This window comes from Schistocerca americana, chromosome 5 (assembly GCF_021461395.2).
Source record: "Schistocerca americana isolate TAMUIC-IGC-003095 chromosome 5, iqSchAmer2.1, whole genome shotgun sequence".
NCBI lineage: Eukaryota > Metazoa > Arthropoda > Insecta > Orthoptera > Acrididae > Schistocerca > Schistocerca americana.
Window position 1 is genome coordinate 307,618,906 of NC_060123.1, and position 16,446 is coordinate 307,635,351.

The following is a 16,446-nucleotide window of genomic DNA, read 5'->3' on the forward strand; positions in this document are numbered from 1 at the left end:
CTAACTAACCTAAGGACATCACACACATCCATTCCCGAGGCAGGATTCGAACCTGCGACCGTAGCGGTCGCTCGGTTCCAGACTGTAGCGCCTAGAACCGCACGGCCACTCCGGCCGGCCAGTCAGAAGGTAAGTCACCAGTCACACACTTGAGTACCGACAATTCGTGATACCCGCAATATGGCGTCATATTGAGTGCATCTTTCGAAAAAGTGACTTATAATGTAGGCTGATTTTCTCTTGCGTGTTTCTGTTGGTAGCGGTTCGCGAGATGAATGATGGTAAGTGCACACGACGAATCATAAGACAGATGTAGATAGACAGTGAGATTCTCGTTCGTAATTTCGTGTACTTCGTAAGTGAAGTTAGCTTATGTTTTAAGCTGTTCTCCTACGTTCCTTCCTAATCACAACCTCCAGATTCGTGACATATTCGGAATATAACAGCCACATATTTCTGATGATAATGAGTACAAGTATGATTGCTGCTAGTTTCGCAGGAATTTAAACTGTGCTTTTAGGTCTCTATCTACCAGAACCTCGGGAAAGCGTGACATATTAGGAAAAAAGAACCAAATATCTATGATAACCTAATAAAACTGAGCGATTCTCGTTGGCTACCGTACTCTGTCGCTGATTAGCTGCGATAACGAATTGCCAACAGCAGCACGCGACGAAAATCCGCCGACACCGCACCTTTCTGTGGAGGCATAATAAATTCTCACAGGGATATAAAATTAATATAGAGATCTTCAATGCTGCATTTATATTCAGGGTGATTTGATTTTACAAACCAATCATCTAGGCTGTATATCAAAGATTGTCTGAATCAGTGTTTGTTCAAAAAGCTTGAATTTTACTAACCTTGTATTTACACAAACATCGAAATACTAGAAATTATGCATTCTCCTATGACATTTCTGTGCCAAATAATCTCTGTATTCGACCATACCGATGTTGTTAGAAAGGTCAAGTGGGTCACCATGGTGTCGTGAAACACACGTCTTCCAAGCATATATCATAAAAAATAATCTTTATTTTTATAAGAGCTTCTAACGATTAAACTGCACTTTTCCCATAAAATTAACTTGCCTTTCAAGCCGCAGTTGTCTTACAAGCAAATAAAGTGTAATTTGAAGTTTCTTTCTCTGCTTTAGTCTCCCTTGTACAGAGTCGGTAGAGGTCGCTGTAACTGGAGCTGCTAATATGTTGATTCTTCTCGCTGACAACTTTGCCGATCAAATGATACTGTTCGCAACAGTCCTAACACTATAGTTGTTATTTTTCAATGCTGTACTTTATTTTGGTGATACGTAGATTGTAGCAAGGACTTTTATTTGTACAAGGCTTCTTAGGTCATTGCGTACCGCTCACAGGCATAGCCAGTATTAATCTTTCACTGTAAGAAGACTACTGGAGTACTGGGTGACGGGAATGGATATTCCTATAGAAGTTTAAGACTTCATATGACTTCGGACTGATATTCACTTTTTTCCGCCGATACTAATTGTAGTTTTCAAAATGGTACTCGGCGTGCTCGGTGAACAGATGTCTCCAATCGAGCTTATATGCAATGAAGTGCAACAGATGCGTGGAACTCCATCCCACAAACTGACATCTGGCACCTGTACAACACAATGCATGCACATTTGCACGCTTACATTCAACATTCTGGAGATTACATCGGTTATTAATGCACCAGCATTTGACATTTACAATGGCTGGTCTCGCGCTTACATTACCATGTGACCTTGCAGTGTTAATCACTTAAATATGTTACCTAGACAAACGTATTCATGAAATTTCATTAGTCTACATTAAGTATTTTCTAGCATTGCGACTTTTTTCCGTCGTTATAGCTTGAAACACAAAGTTTGCACACACAGGTTTTCTTCTTTTCTGCAGCTTTGTAATTATGCTTTGTTACTGCAAAAATGGAAGGGCTGCTGATGTGCACATTTCACAGAAAGACTCGTACGATGTTATGTTTTCTTACAGTGTGGTTGTGTGTTCCTTGAGTTCTCTACGACTCACTAGTCAGTTAGCGTGTGACAGTCGAAGCAATAGGTCGTGAGTGAACGATGGGATTTACCAATGTAGAAAAAGCCGACGTATTCACTGTCTATGGAAAGTGTAGGAAGATATCAGTTCGTTCTTGTACGGTGTATGCGACGAGATGGACCAATGACGTCAACCATCTCGACAGTTATTTATCAGCCTCTTCAAGCACTCACGTGAAAGTGGTAGTGTAACACCTACACAACATAACAGAAGAGGGGGGGGGGGGGAATTAATGTTCTTGCTGCTGTTGCCGTTTAATGGACATTAGCTCCCGCTCAATCGTACGAGGACATGGCATGAGACAGGCAAGTGTCCTACGCATTCTTCAACGACATATGTTTCATTCCTATCACATCTCTCTCCATCAACGCTGCATGGAAAATATTATGAGTATCGTGTTAGCTTCCGTACGTGAGCATTAAGACAGTATACTCTAGTTGTATCGTGTATCTTGTTTCGTGATGAAGCCACATTTACCAATCACAGCCAGCTAAACCGTCCAAAACATGCGCTAGTGGTCTGTTGACAATCCCCGTTGGCTTCGTCAGGTGAAAAATCAGGGTCGATGGAGTGTAAACGTGTGATGTGGGATAGTGAGCCATTAGCTCACAGGCCCGTATTTCATAGATGGAGCGTTGGTCGCACACATGTATCGCTGCCTCCTAACAGACCTCCTTCTGCGGATGCTAGAAGACGTTCCTCTGCAGAATAGCAGGAATCTGTGGAACCATCGTGATCGCTGCCCAGCCCATAGAGTGAACGAAGTACTTCACCATGTCTTCACGAGTTTTTTCAAAATCGTTGGATTATACGCAGAGGACCTGTACTTTGACCGACTCGTTCCCCATACTCGACACCTGTAGACTTTTTTCTCCGCGGAAAGCTGAAAGACGCTGTCTACAGGGATATACCAACTACAGCCGATGATGTGCAACGCCATATTACTGCAGCCTGCTCGGACATCTCCGCTGCAATAGCAGCAATTGTGCAGCAGTCGTACAATACCAGATTGGAAGCGTGTATTGGTGGTTATTTTGAACAAAACCTGCGATGGTGAGTTGTCTCGTTACTGGTCATACATCACTAATGTATACACTCGTGTAATTCTTTAGTGTGTACTACCACAGGTGATGCACAAGTGTCGGTGTAGGAACTTCTCAAAATACGATATTTCGTAAACGACTCGCACTAGAATCCTGCATCAGTCACCACTGACCTTCTAATTTACCCTACTTTTATTTTTTAATGGCAACAGACATTGTTCCATTAAAAAAAATCTGTGTTTTCATAAAAAAACGCTTTCTATGTATTATTACAATCTGTTGGCTAGCCATTAGTACTAGCCCGCGACTACCAACACAGTCTGTGAAAAACACTCATTAATAGCACTTTCCATTTCCGCAATATTTGCGGTGCAGCTTTTAAATGGTTCAAATGGCTCTGAACACTATGGGACTTAACTTCTAAGGTCATCAGTCCCCTAGAACTTAGAACTACTTAAACCTAACTAACCTAAGAACAGCACACACATCCATGCCCGAGGCAGGATTCGAACCTGCGACCGTAACGGTCACGCGGTTCCAGACTGTAGCGCCTTTAACCGCTTGGCCACCCCGGCCGGCTGCAGCTTTTAGGTGATTCACTCTATATATATGTGGGGGGGGCAGGGGAGGGCGGGGGGGGGGGGGGGGGGGGGGTGTGGCTGTGTACATTGTACATGGGTCCTTTTTGCAAAATATGACTTTTAGTATCATAGGAGTTCTAAAAACTCTTATTAAATATTTCACATTTTGGAATTAGGAAGTCAGCCGAACTGATAAGAGCTTGCAGAAAAACATATGAATAGAATAATTACGGGCAGTTTTTCTTCTTATTCGTTAGCCTCTTCTTATATGTATTATAAGTAGGCTCTTTAGGTTTTTTATGTTGGTAACGCCATGTAGCGCTCAATATGAAAATCACTGACTGTGCTGTGTGAAGGCTGTGGTTGGTTTGCATTGTTGGAGTAATATTCGCCATTGTAGTGTTGGGCAGTTGGCTGTTAACAGCGCGTAGCAATCGCAGTTGGAGGTGAGCCGCCAGCAGTGGTGGATGTGGGGAGTGAAATGGCGGAGTTTTGAGAGCGGATGATCTGGACGTGTGTCCATCAGAGACAGTAAATTTGTAAGACTGGATGTCATGAACTGCTATATATATTATGACTTTTGAACACTTTTAAGATAAATACATTGTTTGTTCTCTATCAAAATCTTTCATTTGCTAACTATGCCTATCAGTAGTTAGTGCCTTCAGTAGTTTGAATCTTTTATTTAGCTGGCAGCAGTGGCGTTCGCTGTATTGCAGTAGTTCGAGTAACGAAGATTTTTGTGTGGTAAGTGATTTGTGAAAGGTATAGGTTAATGTTAGTCAGGGCCATTATTTGTAGGGATTATTGAAAGTCACATTGCGTTGCGCTAAAAACATTGTGTGTCAGTTTAGTGTTGATCAGAATAAGTAAAGAGAGTAATGTCTGAGTACGTTCAGATTTGCTCAGCTGTTTGAAAATCAAATAATGTAAGAGGTTTATCTGCAAAGTAATTCATTGAGTTTTCTAAGGGGACGTTTCAGTATTTTTCGGACCATTTGAAAGGTGCCTCATAAAACTCACTGTATCCAGCAGGAATACGTTGTGCCTGATTTTCCAGACCCTTCATTTTTTTATCGTTACTGGAAGACTATCAGTTATGTCTGCTTTCTCATGAGGTAATCAAGAAAGGATATTGTGAGGTTTAAGAGAAAATGTAAGCTTGGCTAGTCCATCACTATACTCAAAAGCAATAATCTTCCTTTTCATACCTGATTTATATTCAATATAATTCAACTTGAAAAATTGGAAAATATTTTAATTTTGCTTAGTTACAACTTTTCCTACAGTCTTGTCCGATAAACGCACCTTTTATAGTGCCAGAGCCACAATTCCTTGAAAGCTAGACTATCATCTGAATTCGCCACTTTGATGGATCAACTCTTTCCGCGTGGTTCTTCACAACAAACCCCTCTCAGCAGCGTTACATTTCGAGCGGCGAGGCTTCTCTTACAGTTTTTACCATTTTTAGCTCACTTAAGTAGTTTTCAAGCAATTCTTTGATGTCTTAATGCGCAACCCCTATCCATTTGTCTCGTTTTCTTGTCAACGTCTTTCATATGTTCTTTCCCTCATCGATTCTGCAGAGAATCTTCTTGTTTCTTGTTAGTCCACCCTATTTTCAACATCCATCTATAGTACTACATCGAAAACGCTTTGATTCAATTCTTTTCCGGTTTACCGACAGTCCATGATTTATTTTCATACAATGTTGCACTCGAGACGTATATTCTAAAAAATTTCATTCTCAAATTGACATTACCTGTGCCCATTGGTTCTTATATCCCCCATCGTTCATCATTTTTCACCGAAAGAATAGCAGTAGATATTAGCCAGAAGATAACACTACTTGCATGAACCTTCTAAATGCAAAATCTCCATTAGAATGTGTTGGTACGTTAAAAGTAACAGAAGGAGGAACACCTAACCACCTGAACACTTTTCGTCTTTAGATCTCCATTCCGTTTCCTACTCTAATTCCCTCAGCATCGCCTGATTAACTGGTTTACACGTCATTACCCATGTTTTGCTTTTGTTGATATTCATATCCTCCTTTCAAGACACTGTCCATTCCGTTTAAGTGCTTTTCTAGTTCCCTCGCTGACTCTGACAGAATTACAATACCGTCGGCAAACCTCAAAGTTTTTATTTCTTCTCCCCGAACTTTCATTCATTTTCCAAATTTTTCTTTGGTTTCTGTACTGCTTGCTCAATGTAAAGACTGAATAATATTGGGTATAGGCTACAACCGGGTCTCACTCGCATCTTAACCACTACGTCCCTTTCGTGCCCTTCAACTCACAAAACTGACGCCTGGTCTTTGTGCATATTTTGTACAACCTTTCGCTTCCTGTATTTTACGCCAGAAACTTTCAGAATTCTGTAGAACATATTCCACTTAACGATGTCAAAAGCCTTCTCCAGGTCTACAAATGCTATAAATGTAGGTTTACCTTTGTTTTAACTAACTTGTGAGATAAGTCATACCGTCAGTATTTCCTCGCGTGTTCCAGTATTTTTTTCGGAGATCAAACTGATCCTCCCCGAAATCGGCTTCCACTAGTGTTTCGATTCTTCTGTAAGAAATTCGTGTTATTATTTTGAAACCACGACTTATTAAGTGAGAGTTCGGTAATATTCTGATCCGTCATCACCTCCTCTCCTTAGAAGTGTAATTATTACATTGTTCTTGAAGCCTGAGGGTATTTTGCCTATCTCAAACATCTTGCACACCATGGAGGGTAGTTTCCTCATGTCTGGCTCTCCCAAGAATACCAGTAATTCTGAGGGAATGTCGTCTACTAGAGGGGCATAGTTTTGACTTAGGCTTTCAGTGCTGTAATAAAGTCTTCTCTCAGAATAATATCTCCCATCTCATCTTAGTCTCATTCCTCTTCGATTTTCATAATATCGTCTTCAAGTTTATTTTCCTTCGAAAGGCCTCTATACAGGGTGGTCCATTTATAGTGACCGGGCCAAATATCTCATGGAATAAGCATCAAACTAAAAAACTACAGAGAACGAAACTCGTCTGGATTGAAGGGGGAAACCAGATGGAGTTATGGTTGGCCCGCTAGATGGCGCTGCCATAGGTCAATCGGATATCAACTGCGTTTGTTTTAAAAGGAACCCCCATTTTTATTACATATTCGTGTAGTACGTAAAGAAATATGAATGCTTTAGTTGGAGCACTTTTTTCGCTTTGTGATAGATGGCGCAGTAATAGTCACAAACGTATAAGTACGTGGTATCACGCAACATTCCGCCAGTTCGGACGATATTGATACATTACCCGTGTTAAAATGAACCGTTTACCAATTGCGGAAAAGGTCTATATCGTGTTGATGTATGGCTATTGTGATCAAAATGCCCAACGGGTGTGTGCTATGTATGCTGCTCGGTATCCTGGACGACATCATCCAAGTGTCCGGACCGTTCGCCGGATAGTTACGTTATTTAAGGAAACAGGAAGTGTTGAGCCACGTGTGAAACGTCAACCACGACCTGCAACAAATGATGATGTCCAAGTAGGTGTTTTAGCTGCTGTCGCTGCTAATCTGCACATCAGTAGCAGACAAATTGCGCGAGAATCGGGAGAATCGGGAATCTCAAAACCATCGGTGTTGAGAATGCTACATCAACATCGATTGCACCCGTACCATATTTCTATGCACCAGGAATAGCATGGCGACGACTTTGAACGTCGTGTACAGTTCTGACACTGGGCACAAGAGAAATTACGGGACGATGACAGATTTTTTGCACCCGTTCTATTTAGCGACAAAGCGTCATTCACCAACAACGGTAACATAAACCGGCATAATATGCACTATTGGGCAACGGAAAACCACGATGGCTGTGACAAGTGGAACATCAGCGACCTTGGCGGGTTACTGTATGGTGCAGCATTATGGGAGGAAGGATAATTGGCCCCCATTTTATCGATGGAATTCTAAATGGTGCAATGTATGCTGATTTCCTACGTAATGTTCTACCGATGTTACTACAAGATGTTTCACTGCATGACAAAAAGGCGATGTACTTCCAGCATGATGGATGTCCGGCACATAGCTCGCATGCGGTTGAAGCGGTATTGAATAGCATATTTCATGACAGGTGAATTGGTCGTCGAAGCACCATACCATGGCCCGCACGTTCACCGGATCTGACGTCCCCAGATTTCTTTCTGTGGGGAAAGTTGAAGGATATTAGCTATCGTGATCCACCGACAACGCCTGACATGTGTGTCAATGCATTGTCAATGCATGTGCGAACATTAAGGAAGGTGAACTACTCGCTGTTGAGAGGAATGTCGTTACACGTACTGCCAAGTGCATTGAGGGTGAGGGACACCATTTGAAGCATTTATTGCATTAATGTGGTATTTACAGGTAATCACGCTGTAACAGCATGTGTTCTCAGAAATGATAGTTTCACAAAGGTACGTGTATCACATTGGAACAACCGAAATAAAATGTTCAAACGAACCTACGTTCTGTATTTTAATTTAAAAAACCTGTTACCAACTGTTAGTCTAAAATTGTGAGCTATATGTTTGTGAATATTACAGCGTCATCTATCACAAAGCGAAAAAGTGGCCCAACTAAAAACATTCATATTTCTTTCCGTACTACACGAGTATGTGATAAAAAAATGGGGTTTCCTATTTAAAAAAAAACGCAGTTGATACCCGTTTGACCTATGGCAGCGCCATCTAGCGGGCCAACCATAGCGCCATCTAGATTCTCGCTTCAAGCTAGACAAGTTTCGTTCTTTGTAGTCTTTTCGTTTTACGCTTATTTCGTGAGATACACTCCTGGAAATGGAAAAAAGAACACATTGACATCGGTGTGTCAGACCCACCATACTTGCTCCGGACACTGCGAGAGGGCTGTACAAGCAATGATCACACGAACAGCACAGCGGACACACCAGGAACCGCGGTGTTGGCCGTCGAATGGCGCTAGCTGCGCAGCATTTGTGCACCGCTGCCGTCAGTGTCAGCCAGTTTTCCGTGGCATACGGAGCTCCATCGCAGTCTTTAACACTGGTAGCATACCGCGACAGCGTGGACGTGAACCGTATGTGCAGTTGACGGACTTTGAGCGAGGGCGTATAGTGGGCATACGGGAGGCCGGGTGGACGTACCGCCGAATTGCTCAACACGTGGGGCGTGAGGTCTCCACAGTACATCGATGTTGTCGCCAGTGGTCGGCGGAAGGTGCACGTGCCCGTCGACCTGGGACCGGACCGCAGCGACGCACGGATGCACGCCAAGACCGTAGGATCCTACGCAGTGCCGTAGGGGACCGCACCGCCACTTCCCAGCAAATTAGGGACACTGTTGCTCCTAGGGTATCGGCGAGGACCATTCGCAACCGTCTCCATGAAGCTGGGCTACGGTCCCGCACACCGTTAGGCCGTCTTCCGCTCACGCCCCAACATCGTGCAGCCCGCCTCCAGTGGTGTCGCGACAGGCGTGAATGGAGGGACGAATGGAGACGTGTAGTCTTCAGCGATGAGAGTCGCTTCTGCCTTGGTGCCAATGATGGTCGTATGCATGTTTGGCGCCGTGCCGGTGAGCGCCACAATCAGGACTGCATACGACCGAGGCACACAGGGCCAACACCCGGCATCATGGTGTGGGGAGCGATCTCCTACACTGGCCGTACACCACTGGTGATCGTCGAGGGGACACTGAATAGTGCACGGTACATCCAAACCGTCATCGAACCCATCGTTCTACCATTCCTAGACCGGCAAGGGAACTTGCTGTTCCAACAGGACAATGCACGTCCGCATGTATCCCGTGCCACCCAACGTGCTCTAGATGGTGTAAGTCAACTACCCTGGCCAGCAATATCTCCGGATCTGTCCCCCATTGAGCATGTTTGGGACTGGATGAAGCGTCGTCTCACGCGGTCTGCACGTCCAGCACGAACGCTGGTCCAACTGAGGCGCCAGGTGGACATGGCATGGCAAGCCGTTCCACAGGACTACATCCAGCATCTCTACGATCGTCTCCATGGGAGAATAGCAGCCTGCATTGCTGCGAAAGGTGGATATACACTGTACTAGTGCCGACATTGTGCATGCTCTGTTGCCTGTGTCTATGTGCCTGTGGTTCTGTCAGTGTGATCATGTGATGTATCTGACCCCAGGAATGTGTCAATAAAGTTTCCCCTTCCTGGGACAATGAATTCACGGTGTTCTTATTTCAATTTCCAGGAGTGTATTTGGCCCGGTCACGATCAATGGACCACCCTGTATATTCCTTCCACCTTTCAGCTGTACCTTCTTTGCTTAGTAATGGTTTTCTTTCTGAGCTCTTTTAATTTCCCTGTAGGCAGCTTCTAACTTTCCCTAGTCAAAGATGCTTCTATAGACTTGCGTTTATCTTCCAATCATTCCTGCTTAGCCATTTTGCAGTTCCTGTTAATCTCATTTCTTAGACATCAGTATTCCCTTTGCCTGCTTCATTTTCTGCGTTTTAATTTTTTGTTCTTTCATCAGTTAACTTCAGTATCTCCTGTAGTACCAAAGGGTCCTGCCAGGCTTCGTCTTTTGACCTATTTGTTGTTCTGCTGCCTTCACTATGTCCTCTCTCAAAGCTATTCATTCGTCTTCTACTGTATCCCTTTTCCCGCTTTCAGTCAGTCGTTACCTAACACTCCCTTTGAATCTCTCTACAACTTCGATTCTTTCAACTTATCCACATGCCATCCGCTCTGTCTCCTACCTTTTTTCAATTTCTTCAGTTTTAATCTACAATTAATAACCAATAAATAATGGTGAGTCCATATCTGACCCTGGAAATATCTTACAGTTTAAAATCTGATACCGAAATCTCTGTCCCACCATAATGCAGACAGTCTCAAACCTTCCAGTCTCTCCAGGTCTCTTCCCTTCTTACATGCATCATGTGTTACAGATGATTAAATTATGCTCAATGCAAAATTGGACGAGGCAGCTTCCCTTTTCATTCCATTCCCTCAGTCCATATTCCCTTACTATTTTCCCTTCTCTCCCTTTCCCTATTAACGAATTCCAGTCCCTCAACACAATTAAATTTTCTCACTCTTAACTGAGTAATTTTTTTCACCTCATCATATATTCTATCAATCTCTTCATCACCTGCGGTGCTAGCTGGCATATAAACTTGTACTACTACGTTGGTGTAATCTTTGTGTCCATCTTGGTTACGATAATGCGTTCACTGTGCTGTTCATAGTAGCTTACTCGCATTCCTATTTTAGAATTCATCACCAGATGGCAAGCCCGGCATTGTTCGGGTATTCATTTTGGCAATTTTCTATCAGAAACTAAAAAAGTGAACTATGCTTATAATGAAGCATCGAAAAAATTTGATTTCCATGTCCTTAAAAAATGGCTTTGAAATCATGAAACTGTCGTACAAACAAATATGTGTAATGTGCAAATTAAGAAACATGATCCTGGGCAAATTCTGTACGCTGATCTCAGCTGCTTCCCGTGTCTACAACTCGACTTTGTAAACGTCTTTATGGTAACACCTCATCGTAGCTCTACAGGCGGCTATCGTTTTCGCCAAGGGCCGTTTGTGCTTCGCAGTTGAAAGCTGTCGAAAGCGCTGCCCGGTGCCAGGGATTTCGGTAAGTTGACATGACCTTAGGAGAGTGTTAGTAATAAAGATTAAATTTGTTAAAGCTTCACCCATGTTGCAACATTTGTTCATGTATCTCAGTGTTTATGACTTCATATCTTTTGAGCTATGTTTCATACAATGGTAGATTTGTGTAAGTACATTCAGTGGCATAAGTGGATATATGTTGCGAATAGAGATAGTGGCAAAGAATTTAAGCGCCATGCATGACGCGGCAGTCTTTCATGCATCTGTGTTTATGAAATCGTATCTTCTGAACTATATGTGATTCCATGATATACTTTTGTAACTGCATTTACCGGCATATGTGGACCCTGCCTACGAAATTTAATGCGAATACAATTAGTAGCAATGAAGTAACACGTTTAAACGCCATGAATGATACAGCAGTTTTTCATGCGTCTCGTTGTGTATGACGTCATATCTTCTGAGTTATGATGGGTAGGTGCTTCTTAGTCCCAAAGAGATTGTTGCCTGGCAGTAAGGGATATATGTGCCAAGTTTGGTTGAAATCGGTCAAGTAGTTTAGGGGGAGAGGTGAAACATACAAAGGCGCGCACGCACACACACACACACACACAAACATTTTTATAACACATATGGGTTAGACCTACTTCTGCATAGCCTCTATTGGATTTTGTACTTATAACCCTGTACTCACCTGAAAAGGAGTCCTGTTCATCCTGCCACCGGAATTCACTGTTCACTAATCCCCGCTACATCTAACTTCAACTTATCTATTTCCCTTTTTAAATTTTGTAGCCTGTCTACTCGATTAAGGGCTCTAACATTCCACTTTCCGACCCGTAGAATGCCAGTTTTGTTTTTACTGACGGTGATATCTTCCTAATTTGTCCCCAGCCGGAGTTCCGAATGGGGTACTATTTTACCACCAGAATATTTTAGGAAAGATGATGCCATTATCAGTTAATCGGACAGTAGAGCTGCATGCACTTGCAAAGAGCAACGGCTGTAGTTCCCCCTTGCGTTCGCAGTACCGGCTCAGCAAGGCCATGTTGGCTGCTGTTTGTGATACACTAAATTACATCGCTTATTTGAATAATGCAATGACAAAGTATGGATGTCACTGGACTTAATACGCTAAAATTGATGGAATATTTTCGACCTTCTGCTGTAAAACCTAGGGATGCTGACTTCACTTACATTCTTCTCTTTCTTCTATCACGATACGTGTAAGGACTCATTTTTTGTACTTCTCGTTTAATTCTGAGTAATAATAAAATTCATGATAACTGGCAGAGAGGAGCTGGAAGTGATAGAGGAATTTGCTTACCTGGGAAGCAAAATCACAAGAGATGGTAGAAGCCGGGAAGAAATTGGTTTCAAATGGCTCTGAGCACTATGGGACTCAACTGCTGTGGTCATCAGTCCCCTAGAACTTAGAACTACTTAAACCTAACTAACCTAAGGACATCACACACATCCATGCCCGAGGCAGCATTCGAACCTGCGACCGTTGCAGTCGCGCGGTTTCGGACTGCGCGCCTAGAACCGCGAGACCACCGCGGCCGGCGGGGAAGAAATTGCGACCAGAGTACAAAAGACCAAAATTGCGTTTAATCGGAGAAGGAACTTACTCACCAGCAACAACATCAGTCTGAAAATAGGGAAACGTATCATGAAAGGTTTCGTTTGGAGTGTGGCCCTATACGGATGTGAAACTTGGGCTATTGGAAGAGAAGAGAGAAGACGGCTAGAGGCTCTGGAGATGTGGTGCTATAGAAGAATGATGAAGTTTACCTGGAGAGACAAAGTAACTAATGAAGAGGTGCTTAGAAGAGTACAGGAAACCAGATCTCTGTGGAGGCACAGCCAAACAAGAAGAGACAAACTTGTAGGGCACATTCTACGACACAACAACAGCATTGGAACAATAGCAGAAGCAGCTATTGAGGGAAGGAATTGGCGGGGGCGACCAAGGATATCATACATGCAACACATTATGAATGACGTTAGATGTAACACATACGTGGAAATGAAGAGGAAGGCAGACAGAAGAGAGGAATGACGCTCTGCTGCAAATCAACCTCAGGGTTGAACACTAAAAGAAAGAAAGAAAATTCATTCGGACTTAAAATAGCTTACTGCTTGATTCCGTCCAGATCTAAATTATAATTTATTATCCGCATTAGTAAATTTTATGTTCAAGCTAATAAATTCGGCTGGGAAGCGTAAGTTTGGTGATGTGACAATCACTCGCCAACCGCGTGTTATTAGATGCATATTTGCATCCTCTCTTTCAGAAGCTGCAGTCTAATATTGTTTGTAATACGTAATCTGATTAATTTTGCTGGGCACTGCGACACATTTCATCGCATTGTGCTATATTTTAACGCGGTCACTCATCACCCAACTTGCCGCTCTCCTACAGCGAGTTCTGCACCTGGTTTGATCATAACGGAAAAGTCTAAGGTACGAGAGCGCACATCCAACCTAAGTGAGAATTTTTTTTGTACCTATCATTAACTTTAAACTTGAGCGTTATTACGATATTGCAGTTCCTTAGGAAAGGTATGCAGATGGTTGGAGGGCCCTGCCCATAATATTCTAAATATTCTCAATTGACGAGAAGTCCGGCGACTCTACAGCCCAACGTAGTGTTTGGCAAGCACGAGGACAGGCAGTAGAAACTCTCGCTGTGTGTGGGCCTAGGATGGCTTGACAAGAAGGGCAACAAAACGGGGCTAATAATATAATCGAGGTGCCACGGTACTGTAAAGGTGCCGTGGATGACAACCAAAGCGGTCCTGCCACGAAAAGAAATAGCGCCCCAGACCGTCACTACTGGAGGTCGGGACGCATGGCTGGCGACAATCAGGTTGGTATACCCCACCGCAGTCCGGGGCGCCTCCAAACACGCCTTCGCTGCTCATCGGGGTTCAGTTCGAAGCGAGACTCATCATTGAAGACAGTGTTACTCCAGTCTGGAGACACAGAGCGCACATTCCGGCTAATTGGGAAGTTTTGTTTGAACCTACCATAATCCATAATTTAAACGTGAGCATTTTTACTCCTGCTGTAACCCCGTCTCAGAACAAATAACATTCTATCTTGACATCAAAACTAACTTTACGGGAACTGACACAAGAGCAGATCAGTCAACCATCCACACCGTTGCCCCTGCAGTTACTGAAACGTCTGCTGCCCCTCCTCAGGAGTCACTTGTTTGTCTGGCTCTCCATTGTTGTTTCATCTACATTATGGCTACCTGTATCGTTGGGCAGGCGAGCCGTCCCATCTCGGCAAGGTCTGTGGTTCATGCGGAGATTCTTATGTTGTTGTAATGGTCTTCAGTCCAGAGATCGGTTTGATGCAACTTTCCATGTTACCCTATCCTGTGCAAGGTTTTTCATCTCTGAGTAACTACTACAACATACATCCTTCTGAATCTGCTTAGTGTATTTATCCCTTGGCTTTCCTCTACGATTTTTACCCTCCACACATCCCTCCAATTCCAAATTGGTGATCCCTTGATGCCTCAGAAAGTGTCCTACCAACCGATCCCTTCTTCCAGTCAAGTTGTACCACAAATTCCTCTTATTCCCAATTCTGATCAGTACCTCCTCTATAGCTACGTGATCTACCCATCTAATCTTCAGCATTCTTCTGTAGCACCACATTTCAAAAGCGTATATTCTCTTCTTGTCTACACTATTTATCATCCATGTTTCACTTCCATACATGGCTACACTCCATACAAATACTTTCAGAAAAGAAAAGACTTCCTGACATTTAAATCTACACTCGATGTTAACAAATTTCTCTTCTTCAAAAACGCTCTCCTTTCCATTGCTAGTCTACATTTTATGTCCTCTCCACTTCAACCATAATCTGTTATTTTGCTCCCCTAATAGCAAAACTCATCTACCACTTTAAGTGTCTCATTTCCTAATCTAATTTCCTCAGCATCACCTGATTTAATTCGGCTACATTCCATTATCCTAGTTTCCTTTTCTTGATGTTCATCTTATATCCTCCTTTCAAGACACTGTCCATTCCGTTAAACTGCTCTTCCAGGTCCTTCGCTGTCTCTGGCAGAATTACAATGTCACCGGCAAACCTCAAAGTTTTTATTTCTTCTCCGTGGGTTTTAATTCCTAGTCCGAATTTTTCTTTTGTTTCCTTCACTGCTTGCTCAATATATAGATTCAATAACATCGGGATAGGCTACAATCCTGTCTCACTCTCTTCCCAACCACTGTTTCCCTTCCGTGCCCCTCGGCTCTTATAACTGCCGTATGCTTTCTGTACCAATTGTAAACAGCCTTTCGCTCCCTGTATTTGACCCCTGCCACCTTCAGAAGTTGAAAGAGAGTATTCCAGTCAACATTGACAAAAGTATTCTATAAGTCTACAAATGCTAAAGAAGTTGATTTGCCTTTCCTTAATCTATCTTCTAAGACAAGTCGTAGGGTCAGCATTGCCTCTCTTGTTCCTACTTTTCGACGGAATCCATACCGATCTTCCCCGAGGTCGGCTTCTACCAGGTTTTCCATTGGTCTGTACGTAATTCGTGTCAGTATTTTGGAGCCGTGACTTATTAAACTGATAGTTCGGTAATTTTCACACTTGTCAACACTTGCTTTCTTCGGGACTGGAATTATTATATTCTTCTTGAAGTCTGAGGGTATTTCACCTGTCTCATAAATCTTGATTACTTGATGGTGGAGTTTTGTCATGGTTGGCTCTCCCAAGGCTATCAGAAGTTCAAATGGAATGTTGTCTACTCCTGGGGCCTTGTCTCGACTTAGATCTTTCAGTGTTTCGTCTAATTCTTCAGGCGGGATCATATATCCCGTTTCATCTTCATCTACGTCCTCTTCCATTTCCATAATATTACCCTCAAGTACATCGTCCTTGTATAGACCCTCTATATACTCCTTCCACCTTTATACTTTTCCCTTTTTTGCTTAGAACCGATTTCCCAAATGAACTCTTGATATTCATAAGGGTAGTTCTCTTTTCTCAAAAGGTCTCTTTAATTTTCCTGTAGGCTGTATCTATCTTACCCCTCTTACCTCTACATCCTTACATTTGTCCTCTAGCCATCTCTGCTTAGCAATTTTTCACTTCCTGTCGATCTCATTTTTGAGATGTTT